Here is a 15,669-nt window from a genome sequence, read left to right on the forward strand (position 1 = left end):
ATTATCCTTGTGATAATTCCATCACTGCTTTCCAAAACATTTAGCAAACCTCATTCATGTTCAGATGTGTCAAGAGGCATTCTAGCCAGTTGGGGGGAATGGTTGTTTTACTTTAATTGTTTAAAGAGAGCCAAGAGTAAGACTTAATAATTGTACAAAAAAGATTAATCATCTTGGCCATGTAATTAACTCAAAATTACAATGGCAATAAAGGTACAGTTAAATTCTTATTGACACATTAAAATTGTGGGAAATGTTAATACATTTAATTGGCATTTAACAAGATAGCGGCAGCCAGTTAATTAGATATCAATTTACATACTTAATAAATGTCAGAACATTTAACGATTATGCCTACACCCATCAGAAAAGGCATATATATGATTTGGTCTTGGCTATTATTATATTTTAGAGATTATCTATGAACTGCATAGAATTTGCAGCCAAATTATGCAGCCAGTGCTGAGAGGTCTAAGAAAGGAGCCATAGCTTAAAATGCTGATGTGTTCTTATACAAAAGACTGGTACTATACAGACATTTTAGGGATATGAAAGGAACTGAAATAGCACTGTATTTTCATCCACAGATTTAAAACCCAGTTTGGTTTCTAGTGCTGCACTCTTCATAGAGCCAGTGGAACATCTACAAAGTGTCCAACTTTCTGGGTATACCTCTATCTAAGCACCAGAGCATTCTGTCTGGTTTAAAAGATGGAGCCCAAATACTTTTTAGTCAATCTGGAGTGGAGAGAGGAAAGCATTGAAATGTCCAGTTCAATTGATAGCTTGATGAAATGGGCATAGAGTGTCCTGAAAAGTAATTTATCTGTTCCTTCGTAGGTATTCTTCTACTTTGCTCCTTGTTTTTGATCTATGGTCACCAGCCTCATTATTACTCATTTGGCAACAATTGCACTGGCTGCCTAATTGCTTCTAGGTTCAATTCAAGGTGTTGGTTTTTATCTATGCAGCCCTTTATTACTTGGGACAGACATACCTGAAGAACTGCCTTTCCCTATATGAATTTGGGCTCCAATTCATATCTTCTGAACAGTTGCTTTCTTATCCACTGTGCTATATTAGCAATTAAAAAAAAATATTCCACAAAACTCTGCTATTTGTATTTTAAATTATATACAGATTAATGCATTAAAGTAGTACACACAGTAGTCCAACACAGAGGTTTTAAAAAGCTAAGAAGAAGCATGCATACCAAACAGTTTGGAAAGTAATGATGAAATTTTGACCTCCCCTGAGGTTAGCTTAGAAACTTTCACTTTCAGTCTAGTGACTTAATTTAATTACAGGGTTGTAACCTCTGAAAATAAGTATGACTACCTTACTGTCTGTACACAAATGCCAGCAAAAGAGTTTTACAGTTTACATCTTCTGGTTCAGAGTACAAATTAGTCCAGCTGTTAATGCTCAACTGTACTACTAATTATGCATCATTTCTCCCAAAAGTTATTCTTTGGCTGAAAATGGCATTTACAAGGATGCTAAGACCTTCAAGGGGTGGAGAGAGTTGACAAAGAGAATGCTCTCTCTCCCAAAATATTAGAATTTGAAAGCATCTAATGAAGCTGATGGGCAGTAGGTTCAGAATGGACAAAAGAAAATACAGAGGAATGTGGAATTTGCTGCCAGAGAATGTAGTGATATAATGATGATTTATCATCTTAGGCAGGCTGGGCAGCTAGTGTCCTCCCTATCCCCCCAGGACCTAGTTACAGTGATCCACGTGACGGTCACTTCCAGGTTGAATTAATGTAACTCACTCTATGCAAGCTTACCCTTGAGACTGATCCAGAAACTCCAGCAGATGCAGAATGCAGCAGCTCAGCTGTTGATAACGGTGCCTAGCTAGACACACATCCAGTCAGTGCTGCACAAACTGCACTGGTTACCAATTGAGTACCAGATCCGTTTCAAGGTCTTAGTCTTAACTTTTAAAGCCTTACATGGCCTGGGATCGACATATCTATGGGATCGCCTTTCCCCATATATGTTCCAGAGAATACTACGATCCAGCACACAACATCTGCTGACCGTCCCTGGCCCAAAGGACGTCCAACTAGTCTCAACCAGGGCCAGGGCTTTTTCGGCCTTGGTCCCAGTCTGGTAGAATCAGCTCTGTTTAGAGATCCAGGCCCTTACTGAATTGTCACCTTTACATAGGGCCTGCAAGATGGAGCTATTCTGCCAGACTTTTGGTTGAGGCAGTGGGTGTCTGATTCTATCAGCTGGCCCTGTGCTGTGACACCACCTCTGCTGAAATACTGGTTTTATACTATTTGTTGTTTGAGATTCTCAGTATATTATGATGTGCCCAACTGAGTCACCAAACTGTATTGTTATTGGTTTTTATTTTTGTTTTATGCTATTTCTAAAATGTTGTTATCTGCCCTGAGCCCATTTGGGAAAGGACGGAATATAAATTATCTAAATAAAAAAAATGACACAGGAATTAGCAGCTTTAAAAGGGGGATTAGATAGATTCTTGTTCTCAAATTCAATATTTTATTTATGTAATTCATCAGTTTTGCCACAACAGCATATTCTTCCATTTTATCATTCCAGTTCTCAAGACTTGGGTGAAAGTTGGTTTTCCACTTAGTTGTGAATACTACTCAAGCCATGGTTAGCATGTATCTAAACAGTTCATGTGTTGACCTGTTTATGTTGTCTGGTAAAATTCAGGTTTTATGGCAAAGTTTAGATTCAAAATTTTCTGAATTTCTGCATGTATTACTTTCCAAAATTTGTTAGTCTTTTTAACAGGACCACTACATATTATAAAAGATACTGTCCATCTCATTACATTTCCAGCACATTCCTTTGTAGTTCTTATTCATCTTTTCTGCATCTTTTAGAGTAATATATCAACAAAAACAACAAATCTTATACCATTCTTTTCTTAGTGCTTGACTCGCTGTCAAGTTTGTCTTTCTTCCACAATTTTCCCATTGCTGAACTGATATCTCTTCATCAAAGTTCTGCATTTATTTCACCATATATATTTTGACTAGATATAGGCATGAAATGGGAAAATGGTGGTTCATGTTGATTTGTGGTTCGTTTGATTGCCCGAACTTCATTTCATTTCATGATTCGTACGGTTGACTGAACTGATTTGTGGTTTGTTGGTTCATTTAGGTCAGGAGGTATAAAGCTCTCATTGGAGTCTTCAGCAGGCTCTCCTCCACCTGCCCTCCAAGTCTGGTGAAGTTTGGGTTTGGAATACATTGTCATCAAGCCATCTGGGCCTGAAGCTTTATCTTTTAAAAAACTTCTTTATTGATTATGGAATCTCTTGTATTGTAATGTTTTTATTCAGGACATCTCTATCTTCTTTCATGAATTTAGGTATGAATGTTTCTTTTAGATACTCATCTAAACCTTCCTCAGTTAAGTTTTCTTCCTTGTAGAGCTGTGAAAAACAGAGTGAATTGTTCATTTATATCTTTTTCTTTGTAAGAAATTTCATCAAAATTTTTGACTTGTATTATTGATCTTTTCACTTTCTTTTCTTAAACAATATGCCAAGTAACATCCTGGTATATTTGCATGTTCAAGATATTTTTGTTTAATAAAACTTAATTTCTTCTTTATTTCTTCCATCAAATTGAACTGGTTTTTCGATTTCTTTTAAAATTGTTTTTGATGTATTTCTATTTCCAGTATTTGAATTCTTTCTATTACTTTCATGGTTCTTTCCATTTTTTTCTTCCCCCCTCCCCCCTCCATGGAAGCAATCACAAGGTTTCCTCTCATATAGATTTACTTATCTCCCAGATTGTTATAATAGATACATCTTCTGAAATATCCAGTTCAAAAAATTCTGCTTGGTCCTTCTCACATTTCTCTATTATGTCTTCTTAGATTATTGTTTAATCTCCATTTACTTTTTCCTAATCTTCTTCCTTGCCAAGATATCAGTAATGGATTGTGGTCTGCAAATATCTCCAGTTTGAATCTCAACATTCTTCAGTTTCATGATTAGAGACTTGGATATGCAACACATATTTATTCTAGAATAAATTTTATGTCTATCAGAATAAAAAGTGTAAGTCATTAACTTTGTATTAATTACTCTTCATGAAATGATCAAATGCAGCAACTCCATATGCTGGACATTCTACAGGAGTCTACCCCCTTTTGTCTTCTTGGATTTATCCTTTTTAGGATCTAGTTCTAACTGGTTTGACAGTTACAGTAAATACAGCAAAATCTGCAAAATGGAAGTGTAGACAGAGCAGAAGTCCAGGTCTTTTAAAGTTTCCTTCACCAAAAGAACTCAGCTTGACAATCCAAAAGTCAAATTCAAAAGGAGAGCCTTAGAGCTAAACAAACAGGCATTAATTCATCGGGGGGGGGGGGGTGCTGAGAAGATACTATCCATAAAAATAATCCCCCTTAAACAAAGCTTAATGATATCATAAGGCTCTCAGTAAAGCATCTGGCTCAGACTTGGCAATCAAAGGAGGAAAGTTCCTGACAGAAGTTTTACATTAAAATGCAGACTCATTATTGAAGGAATATGAAGAAAACAACTACCACCACTAAATGGGTAAGATGAGTCTTATCTTCAAAGACGTACAGATGAGTAAGTCAATAAATCTTAAACTGTAGTAGTCATTCAGCCATGTACTTCTCAGTTGTTCAAAGTACTTTAAAGTTATCCAATTAGCTTAAATAGCCTTCTCAGTTCAATCCATAATAAGAGGAGAAAGAGGGAAATCACACCCTTTAATTTTCTCAGTCTCCATTATAAATGAAAAATATATATATACAAAAGTGCAGGGATATATGAAAGAAAGAAATGAGAAGTGCAAAAAACAACAACAAAAAAGAAGGTGGCAGGCCCCCACTGTTAATTCACTTTGTTGAGGGATTCAGTCAAGGTCTGATAAGAATCACCTATGGACAGATTCTATCAGGAGCATCCAGGTGGGCAGCCGTGTTGATCTGAAGCAGTAGAACAAAGCAGGAGTCAAGTTGCACCTTTAAGACCAACAAACACAAACCATCACTAGACCTCAGCTTGTGATTCTTTTAAACTGCTAAAAAAACATTTCCATGATTTTGCATACTAATTCACTGCCCACTTTCTCTATATTTAGGACTGCTTGCCATTCCACCCTATTGTCTGATGAAGTGTGCTTCTAGAACAAAAAAGCTTACATTCTGAATAAAACTTCGTTGGTCTTAAAGGTGCATTTGACTCCTGCTTTGTCCTTCTTTCAGGAGCAGTGAGAGTAATCCTTTCACACTGGCTCTTAATAAATGCCCCAAGAGAATTAAGATCTCAGAGCCAAACAAAAGAGGCTCTTAATGAGGGGCCTTCTTACCGACAAATCATAAGCCACATTTTTTCAACTGGTATTTTGTAACTTAGGAAGCCAGCATAGGATAGTGGACAGGTTGCTGAATTAACATCTAGGAACTCCAAGTCTACAGTTTTCCATAAATGCTTGCTTGGTGAACTTGGGCCAGTTGCACTTTTTCGGACTAATTAGGCCCCCACCCAACTGAGCGGCCCATCAGCCACTAAGGCTGGGGGGCCGTCCATTGCCTCCCTGGAGGGATGGGAGACAATGGACTCTTTTTACTTTTGTGAGGGAGTGAGGTGCGGCCTTAAAAGGGCGGCCCCGCCCCCTACTGCACAGTTTGAAGCACTCTCGGCCATGAAGCAGCGTCAGTGGGCTTCAGCAGCTCGGAGCGTTGCGGTGCAGCCCGGAGCGGCTGGTAGCATGTGAGCAGGTTAGGCCTGGGCTGTGCAGTTCGTGGACTGTGGCTCGGAGTGCCGTGCGGGCCTGCGGCTCGAAGCGGGGTGCCGTGCTCGGCCAGTTGGCCTGGAGCGAGGGTGACATGTTTGCCCCTCAGCCAGAGTGGTGAGGCATGCGTGGACTGAGGGCTGGAGCGGGGCTGCATGTTCGGCTGGGGCACAGAGTGGAGCGTGACCTTCGGCACACCAAGGAGGTGGCAGCTACTGAAAGCAGCAGGAGGCCTCTAGTGGAGGGGGAAGGCTGTGCTGGGTGTAGTGGAGCTTAGAGGACAGCTGGAGTTTGCAAGGCCTGATTTGACTGGATAGGTGGCTGGTTGGTGCGTGGGCCTGGGCCTGGGCACGGCCTAGAATACTTGGGCCAGTTGGTAGTGGACGGTCACAGTAAGTGACGGGCCACTAACAAGGCAGTTTTCATATGGCACCTAAAAAAGGTCAGGGCCCGTCCAAGGGCAAGCAGCCTGTTAAGAGGCCCCTTAAGAGGCCTCTTCCCAAACAGCCATCACCTGAGCTCGGGGACGACGTGCAGACCAGGCAGGCCATACTTGAGCGGCTGGCTTTTATGGAAGAGGCTAGAAAGGTGGGGGGCCCTTCACATAGATTTCCCAGGCTTAAGGGTTCCGGGAGAGCAGCCACCATATCCTTTCAGAAGGAGGTGCTCGCTCAGCTTTCTACCTTGCAGGGTGTCGAAGAAGGCAGCAGTAACACAAGTGAGGTGGTGCCAATGGAGGAGGAACAGCGGGAGGAGCCTGAAGCAGTTGCGGTGGTGCCTCTGGAGGCAGACGGTAAGTCACTTGCATTGCAGCAGGGGGTTGTGTGGCCATGGGGTCCATAGGACCCCAGAGTGGCTTCGGGTGCGGGGTCAGCAGCGATGTCCATGGCTGCAGGGTCGATCTATGGGGGGGGGGACCGCTCATGGGTCAACAAGCAATTGCAGGCAGGCCGCCCTCATAGACGGGCGGTTCATTTGCAGTTCCTGCCTCGGGGGGGGGTCTGGTCACCATGGCAATCGGCTGCAGTGGGGAGAGGTCAAGCTGGGTATACGGAGTCAGGTGGGCATTTGGCAGTGGGGGGTGTTGCCTTGGGGTTGGCAACAGGCCGTCTCCTTGCCACCAACCTGGGACTTGGGGGGGGGTTGGGGATTTCCATCTCATCCCCCAGTTCCTTATGGCATGGTGGCTTTCCATGCGCTACCATTTGGGGATCCAGCCATGCCTTTAGGCGATCACCTTACGGTGGCAACTAGGGATAAGATCTTAAAAGGGGAATGCATGGACATGTTCAGCCTTTTGTATAGGGAATTAGAGAAGAAGCCCAAGGAAGAAATGGATGAGAAGGACAAAGAGAAGTTGAGGCGAAGGAAGGTGGATAGGACATGGGCAAACTGGTTGCCTGGTTTTCTCATATATGCCGAGGTCATCGCTAGAGCCCAGCCATGGCGGGCTGCCCCCCTCTTCCAGTATTGTGACATTATATACCAGGCTTATAATGATTTTACTGGAGGGGCATGGCTTCAATACGATGAAGAATTTTGAATGCATGCAGCGGTTAATCCCGGCCTTCCTTGGGACCAGCTGTGGATGCAGTTTATGGCGCCTGCAAAACCAAATGCGGGGGATAGATCTGACAGTGGTCACCTCCTTCAGAAGATGGTTCATTCTGTTGGCACCCGCGCAGCCGCGGGGCAGTCAGTTCAGCCACGGCTGCTTTGCTGGGAGTTTACCTCCCAAGGCTCGTGTGCCATAAAAGCGTGCAAGTACAAGCTTGAATGACCGGTGCAGCGGGCCTCATGAATTCACGGCTTGTAATATGTCCAAACCAAGAGGGGCCATCGAGCGGCCTGGCGGAGGAACAGGTCAGCATGCAGGAAAAAAGGCCCAGCCCCATTCATCTGAGGGTTCTTAGGGAGTTGTTGAGCGGCGATCAAGTGGCCTGGCCAGCCGGGTCTGAGCCATTAGGTGGGCTCACACCCAGGGCTTCGGGGCTCGTTCAGTTCCAAGTTAAGGAGGTGGTCTGGTAATGACCCCTGACTTGACCTGTCCCCACTGTTTGCCCTTGCCGTTGTGTTAAGTTAAATAAAGTAGCCCTTTAATCCATACTGGTGTCTGTCTCATTATTCCAACTAGGAAGGCAATCTACCTTATGAGGGTGTTTGTTGTGAAGATTAAATGGGAGAATGGTAAATGATATAACCTGCATTGTGTCCCCTTTAGGGAGAAAAGCAAGATATAAATCTGTTACATCAGTATCTCATTCTTATTTGGAAATCAGAGACACTAAAATACCTTGCTGTGTTATTTAAGGTCAAAGAGATAAACAGTTCTATGGAATTTAACCAAATTTCTCCTCCCAGTTTTAGTAATATTAATATAGCATAACTGTCAGTTAAGAACAGAGTTAACAGCAGTGGTCTTAATTTAAATCAATGTAATGGAGAACAAAATTTGTCCTTGAAAGAAATGTAAATGTTATAATTGTTTTAACACATGTCAAATTTCCCTCTATAAAGTCACTGGGATACTTTCTTGTGCTAATTGAGATTTTATTTACACTTTCAAATAATTATTTTAACTGAAGCCTCTATCAATTTAAAGTTTTACTAGGAATGAATTTTAACACTGAAATAGTACCAACCTCACATACAAAGGGGGGGGGGAGTATAGTCTATGACTTTATTATGCACAAAGTGTAGATTGATTGTTGCTGAGCTGAGCATATAATGTGATCCCAAAGCACAATATCTGAAACATGTGACTGATATTTGAAATTTGAATTATTTTAAGTTGATCCCCTTACTTGATCACACTGAAATCACATCAGAGCATAGCTTGCATAATATGCTGCAAGGTGATGGACAAATTGTGATAATCTACGGGGTGTTAACGCCTTACAGAAACTTCTGTGCCTACACAGTGAGCAGACAACCTTCTCCTGTTCCTGGTGAAGGAACATATCCACAAGGTTCATGGTGGGATCATTAACATTACTTTTTTTTTTACCTCTGATCACTCATACTTTACCTCCATGTACAGTCAGTGTGCATCACTTAAACAAGCTGCAATGTTGGAGGAGCAGGTCAACAAGCCCTATCATTCCCATGAGACAATGTTCCATTAACATAGTTTCAGACAGCTGTGAGGAACACAGGGAGATACCACACATCTGTCAGTTAGTAACCATGAATTGTTAATTTTTTGTGTGGTCTTGAATTATGATACAAATACTGGATGCAGAAGTAGGTGAGTTGATTACTGGAAGAAGCTGCCCTATTACAAATGCAACTGTTGGATCCTTAAAGTTACAGGTGAGGTTCTGAAAGGGAAACAGTGATCCCCCTCTGACTTCCTTCTGCACCTCCCATTTGATTTTACAAAAGTTGTTGCTGAAAGCTGGAGACTCTATTGAATGCGATAGGGTAAAGCAAGAGCTGGACAAAGGAATCAACAGATACCAAAACTCATTCTGGGCATAAGCAGATGTACCTTCTGCTGTTTAGATTCTAACCATTCTTTCTGAATGAACGTATTTCTAGAAAGTTAATGAGAAAAATATAACAATATTGTTAAAATCCATTTGTAAAAACTGACAGTGGCTGGAAGCTTGAAGGTCTAAGGACCCCATTTCAAAAAAAGTAGAGGAGGGACATTTGGCAGTGATGGGAGCCAGTTTTCTTTTCAGCATGCTGGTGCAAGAATGATCAATCTCAGTGATGAGGTAGTGATGAAATAAGATTTAGCATGTTTTGACAATGGACAGAATTTCTACTTACTGATATATAAGGACATGGAAAAGGTGGCTATCTTCTCATCAGTCAGATAAATGGTTTTAATTTGCAGAATATTAGAATAATCATCAAGCATAATGTAATGTACTGCAATGGATCTTAGATAAAATTTAAGAGTATTCAATCTAGGTTATCTTTGTAGTTAAGTTTAGATGACTGTTGTATTAGTTGATAGGAATGATTGAAACTAGTGTATCGGTATTAGCACTAGCATCGTTAAGTAATGAATGAAAGAAAAAGCCTGCTATTGAGTTTACTGTAAGATTACAGTTTATTAACATTCATTTAAAAATTACCAAAAGGAGGGGGGAAATTCAGCAGTCCTTCTCCTACATTTCTGGGGTGAGGACAGATTCTTTCTAGCCCTTCTTGGTTAAATGCTCCCATGTGATCTTGCAGTCTACTCATCCATGCCCCTCTCATGTCCTCTCTGTCAGAAATCCCACTCCTTTATGTCTATTTATTTATTTTATTTTATTTGTTTCAATTTATATCCTGCTCTTCCCACCAAAGCTGCCTATGTCACTGCAATATTGCTATCATTGTTGCTCCCATCACTCAGATGGCATAGCAATGTAATGCTAATAACACCAGCATTAGGCACTGGTTCTTTCTCCTCTAGTTAAAGCCAGCACAGTGTAGGGACTAATACTGGGATCTGGAAAAACGAGGTTTGAATCCCCACTCTGTCATGGACCTTTCTTGGTTACCTTTGATCAGCCACTCTCCCTCAATCTAACCTACCTCACCAGGTTGTTGTTGTGAGAATTACATGGAGGAGGGGAGGATGATGTTATACCCCTTTTTGGGTCTCCACTGGGGAGAAAAGAAGGATATAAATAACTAGTAAATTCAGAAAAATAATTTACCATGTCTTAGCAATGATTCATCCATTAAAAATGAGAAGTACTTTCACCCTGAGAAATGTGTGTGTGTGTTTTAGTTTGAATTGCAAGGTATTAGTGCAGGGTGAAGGAAGTGGAATTCAAAGCATAGTGCCAACTTTAAGGAAGATAAACAGTCTGTCATTAACAGCAGGTGTTACTTGGTGACAGTGGAAATAAGATGTCTAGCAATTTTTTTGTGCATTCAGATGACTTTTCCCTGGCCGATAATGTTTAGTAGACAGGTCCATGTTGAACAAGGTTATCTATTTAATGGATTCTGATGTCATCATACACTGTGATACAGTGTACAATTGATTCCTTCAAATATGGTTGCTGCTTCAGTCCCATTTAGGAATGACTGTAGGAACGATCAAATGAGGATGAAAAATAATCAGTTGGACCTATCCACTCATATCCCTTTGAATATATACAAGACTGAGATTCCCCACATCCTGGTTAAATGTATTTTCCAGCAGGGATACCATGAATAATTTGCCCAGTGGTATAACTTACAAGACAGAAGCCAGTTATCAGGTTTGTTCAGTTTCAAAACAATGCATGTATGAAAATGCTGCAGATTGACAAACACTATGGACATTTAGTTGAACTTCAAAAGTTGGGTATATTTTTTTTAAAAAAAATTGCTGCATTCATTGTATGATTTGTGACAGTTATGTCTATTTAAGCAATTGCCTATGAAGCAGAGCAGCCTTGCAGCATAGGGAAGAGGAAGTAGCACTCTGTCAGGTTGTGTGAGATGCTGCATGTATAAAAAGCTAATTACATTGTACTACACTGTCAGAAAAGACCATGGATGCTGGATGAATGCATGAGGAACAGATGAGCAGTTCATCAAAAAATCAGCTCTTTGTTCATGATTGGCAAACAGGATGTAAGTCAAAACAGTATTAGTTCAAACACCTCTAGTTTTCAGTGAACTTAAAGGTGGGATAAATATCAGTTCTAAAACATCTGTGAGAAAGTTTTACCCAGTTAAAAAAAATGGTGATATCTACACTGAATAGGAATTTATGTTGCACTCTGTGGTAGATAGCTTTAGCAGGGCATGATATTTGGTAATTGGGTCTTTGTGTACACCATACATCAGCGTCCAGTGATTCACGTTGTATCCTAAGCAAATCTAGATTTTTAAAAATCCAATACCATCAGCATAATTTCAGGACAGGTGGTATTAAAGTAATTAGATTTTAATTGATTTTTGTATTTTTCCCCCACAGGAGGGCAAATTCATCGATATTCATTTCGTAAATGAGGTAGCGATGACTTTTGAAACGTTGCCAGCTAGTAAAAAAAATAAGGTCAATATTAATTCATTAGCAAATTAATGAGACTGAATTTGATTGTAAATATCAAGTAAGTATACAGAAATGAACAAGCTGCCAGACACCTGATGTGGATTCCAAAAGACACAGAAAAACTGAAGGAAGGAGACTGTTCACTCCAGGGTTTAATGGAATTTTGGGCTGAATGCTAGGCATATTGCAATGATGCTAGCAATATCGTTTTCACAGAAGGGTTTATATAAGAGACTGTAGTCCTAACATTCTGCAAGAGGGCAGAAGAAGGTGGAGCACTGTGAGGTTCCTTCCTCCAACATAGTACTTGTTGTATTCAGTGTGTCAGTGTCATGATGAGCCTATTGTCTCTGTATCTATGCTGTGTCTGAGCTACATGACACATAGTTCTCAGGTTGTGGGTTCAGGTCCTCCATGAGGACCATCAGATGTGAGCTTGGAGGTTCCCTACTGGGAATTCAGCTCCCAGGTATGTGGGACCTGATTCAGATTAGAAGCACCACTCATGGTGAGAGGGTGCATATGGATTCCCCTCTGTGACTTTTCTCAATCTGATTGGGCTATGGGGCATGGTATTTGCCCCATTGAGGAAATAACCCCAACCAGGATAAAAAAGCTGGACTAGATTTGGCAGAACTCCTTCTGACCCTACGTTTTTGCCTTCTATAAGGTTTTTATAGGCATGCCAAATGGTTGGAAAGCAGCAGCCTGTCCCACCTATTCCTTAATGACAGTCTTCAACACAAGTAAACTTTAGGCCAATGGTTAGGGGCTTTTCCACCCCCAAGTTTTTTCCTGGGGCTCAACTTCTTATTTTTTATTATTATTTTTTTAATTTTTTTAACTTTTATTTATACCCCGCCCTCCCCGCCTAGGCAGGCTCAGGGCGGCTAATAAGACATGGTAAAACAGTATATAATAAAATTAATAATTTAACAATAAAACCAATAAAACAGTATGACATTATGGTACAATCAAATTATGTATAAGATGGCTTGGTGTTATTGATATTATCAGGAGTTCCATCTTAAAAAGCTAGCTGGAAGAGAGCAGTTTTGCAGGCCCTATGGAACTGGTTAAGATCCCGTAGGGCCTGCACCTCTTCCAGCAGTTGATTCCTCCATTAGGGGGCTTTTGTAGAGAACGACTGTTCTCTGGTAGTTTTTAATTTGGTTTCTTTTGGCCCAGGGATTTCGAGAAGATTTTTTGAGCTTGATCGCAGTGCTCTCTGGGGAACATATGGAGAGAGGCGGTCCCTAAGGTAGAAGAAGAAGAAGATATTGGATTTATATCCCGCCCTCCACTCCAAAGAGTCTCAGAGCGGCTCACAATCTCCTTTACCTTCCTCCCCCACAACAGACACCCTGTGAGGTGGGTGGGGCTGGAGAGGGCTCTCACAGCAGCTGCCCTTTCAAGGACAACCTCTGCCAGAGCTATGGCTGACCCAAGGCCGTGCTAGCAGGTGCAAGTGGAGGAGTGGGGAATCAAACCCGGTTCTCCCAGATAAGAGTCCGCACACTTAACCACTACACCAAACTAGCTCTCCTCGACCATATAGGGCTTTAAAGGTGATGACCAGCACCTTGTAACGAACCCGGTAAACAATTGGCAGCCAGTGCAACTCCCGCAGCCCAGACTGCACATGTTCCCACCGAGGCAGTCCCAATAGCAGCCTGGCTGCTGCATTTTGCACTAGCTGCAGTTTCCGGGTTCGGTACAGGGGCAGCCCCATGTAGAGGGCATTACAGTAGTCTAACCTCGAGGTGACCGTTGCGTGGCCAGGTCGCCACGCTCCAGGAAGGGGCCCAACTGCCTCGCCCATCTAAGGTGAAAAAAGGCGGACTTGGCAGTAGCTGCTATCTGGACCTCCATTGTCAAGGAAGGCTCCAGTAGAACTCCCAAGCTCTTAACTCTGCGCACTGCTACCAGTTGTGCCCCATCAAAAACTGGGAGAGAGACCCCATTCTCTAAACCACTGCGACCCAGGCAAAGGACCTCTGTCTTTGCTGGATTCAGTTTCAACCCACTCAGCTTAATCCAGTCTGCCACGGCTTGCAACTCCCGGTTCAGATTTTCCAGGGCATTGCCAGTCCGGTCACCCATCAATAGATAGAGCTGGGTGTCATCAGCGTACTGATGACAACCCAGCCCATATCTCCGGGCAATCTGGGCAAGGGGGCGCATAAAGATGTTAAATAGCATCAGAGAGAGAACTGCTCCCTGCGGCACCCCACAGTTAAGTGAGTGTCTCTGGGACAGCTCTCCCCCAATTGCCACCCTTTGTCCCTGACCCTCAAGGAAAGAGGAAAGCCACTGTAAAGCTGACCCCTGAATCCCTGCGTCGGCGAGGTGGCGGGCCAGCAGACGGTGATTGACCATATTGAACGCAGCCGATAGGTCTAACAGCAGCAAAACTGCCATGCCGCCTCAGTCCAGATGTCTCTGGAGATCATCCATGAGAGTGACCAAGACTGTCTCCGTCCCGTGTTTCGGGCGAAAGCTGGACTGGAATGGATTTAAGGTGGAAGCATCCTCCAGAAACCTCTGCAGCTGCAACGCAACAGCCCTCTCAATAACTTTGCCCCAAAAGGGCAAATTTGAGACCGGACGGTAGTGTGCCAATTTGGTCGGGTCTGATATAGCCTTTTTAAAGAGAGGGTGGACCACTGCCTCCTTCAGAGGGGCAGGAAAATGGCCCTCTGAAAGAGATCTATTTATGATGTCCCGTATAGGACATCTTAGCTCCTCCAGGCAAGCTTTAATTAGCCAGGAAGGACACAGGTCAAGATCACAAGTTGTTGCATGTGCAGCAGAGAGGACTCTGTCAACTTCCTGAAAGCTGAGCAGGTCAAAATGATCCAGGATCAAACTGGAAGGCAGGCACGGAGCCTTGAATTTACATACTGAATCCAATATGGCAGGGCAGTCGCGGCGAAGCAATTGGACTTTGCCTGCAAAATATTTTGCAAAAGCCTCACAGCCTATCTCTAATTCCTTAACATTTGGTTTGCCCTGTGGCAATGTAGTGAGCATTCGAATTATCCTAAATAATTGTGCCAGGCGCGAATTTGCAGACGCAATCTTAGCGCGAAGTACATTTCCTTTGTGGCCTTGACTGCCATCTCATAGGATCTCATAAATTCCCTATAAGATGCTCTAATCGCTTCGTCTCGAGTACGCCGCCATTGCCTTAACTGCATCATTAACTGGTTGTTAATATCCTGATTTTCTTTCAATGTTTTGTGTGTATTTTTCAGATCAAAAGCATGTGGGGGGGGGGTTAAGACCAATGACTGACAAATGATTATGTGAAAGAGGGCGGAAACTGATGGAGTTAAGGAACTGAACTTGGTGATGTAGAAATGTCCTGTATCACAGTCTGATTCTGTGCAGAGTCAATGGATTTACCGTAATTGGAATAGATGCATTTAATTCTGGTAGTCACTTAGACCAATGAAACTGAACACTATCAGGGAAGCTACAGGACTTCCTGCTCCAATATAAGCCTGTCCAACAGTGAAGATACTTTTTGGAAACCCAAATCTACTTTCTATGTCCTTGAAGGTGAGGTGGGTTGCTACCAAGAATATGATTTCATACAGTCTGTCACCACATTTGTGAAATGGCTTGGTTGTGACATAATTTTGTGACTGCTCAGGTTTTATTAGAAAGTGGGGGTTTCTTTTATGATTTCTTGGTGATTAAGGTGAAACTTCAGCCATTTCCCTCCCAAACAAAGTAACAAAGTTTAACAGGAAAACTAACATTTTAAAAGATTATGTGTTAAAATGCTGTAAAAAAAAGCAGAGTACAGTGAAAATGCTGTAAAATGCTATAAAATAGATATAAAATAGGTCTGAATTATATAAAATATAAAATAGGTATGAATAAAATGGG

The 15,669-nt window shown here is 42.1% G+C and overlaps 1 pseudogene; it reads left to right on the forward strand.

Annotated features, from left to right (window-relative positions):
* The window catches only part of LOC132589570 (uncharacterized protein C5orf34 homolog), a 106,609-nt pseudogene that overhangs the window by 24,405 nt on the left and 66,535 nt on the right, over positions 1-15,669 (forward strand).

This window comes from Heteronotia binoei, chromosome 21, assembly GCF_032191835.1.
Source record: "Heteronotia binoei isolate CCM8104 ecotype False Entrance Well chromosome 21, APGP_CSIRO_Hbin_v1, whole genome shotgun sequence".
In the NCBI taxonomy this organism is placed as follows: domain Eukaryota; kingdom Metazoa; phylum Chordata; class Lepidosauria; order Squamata; family Gekkonidae; genus Heteronotia; species Heteronotia binoei.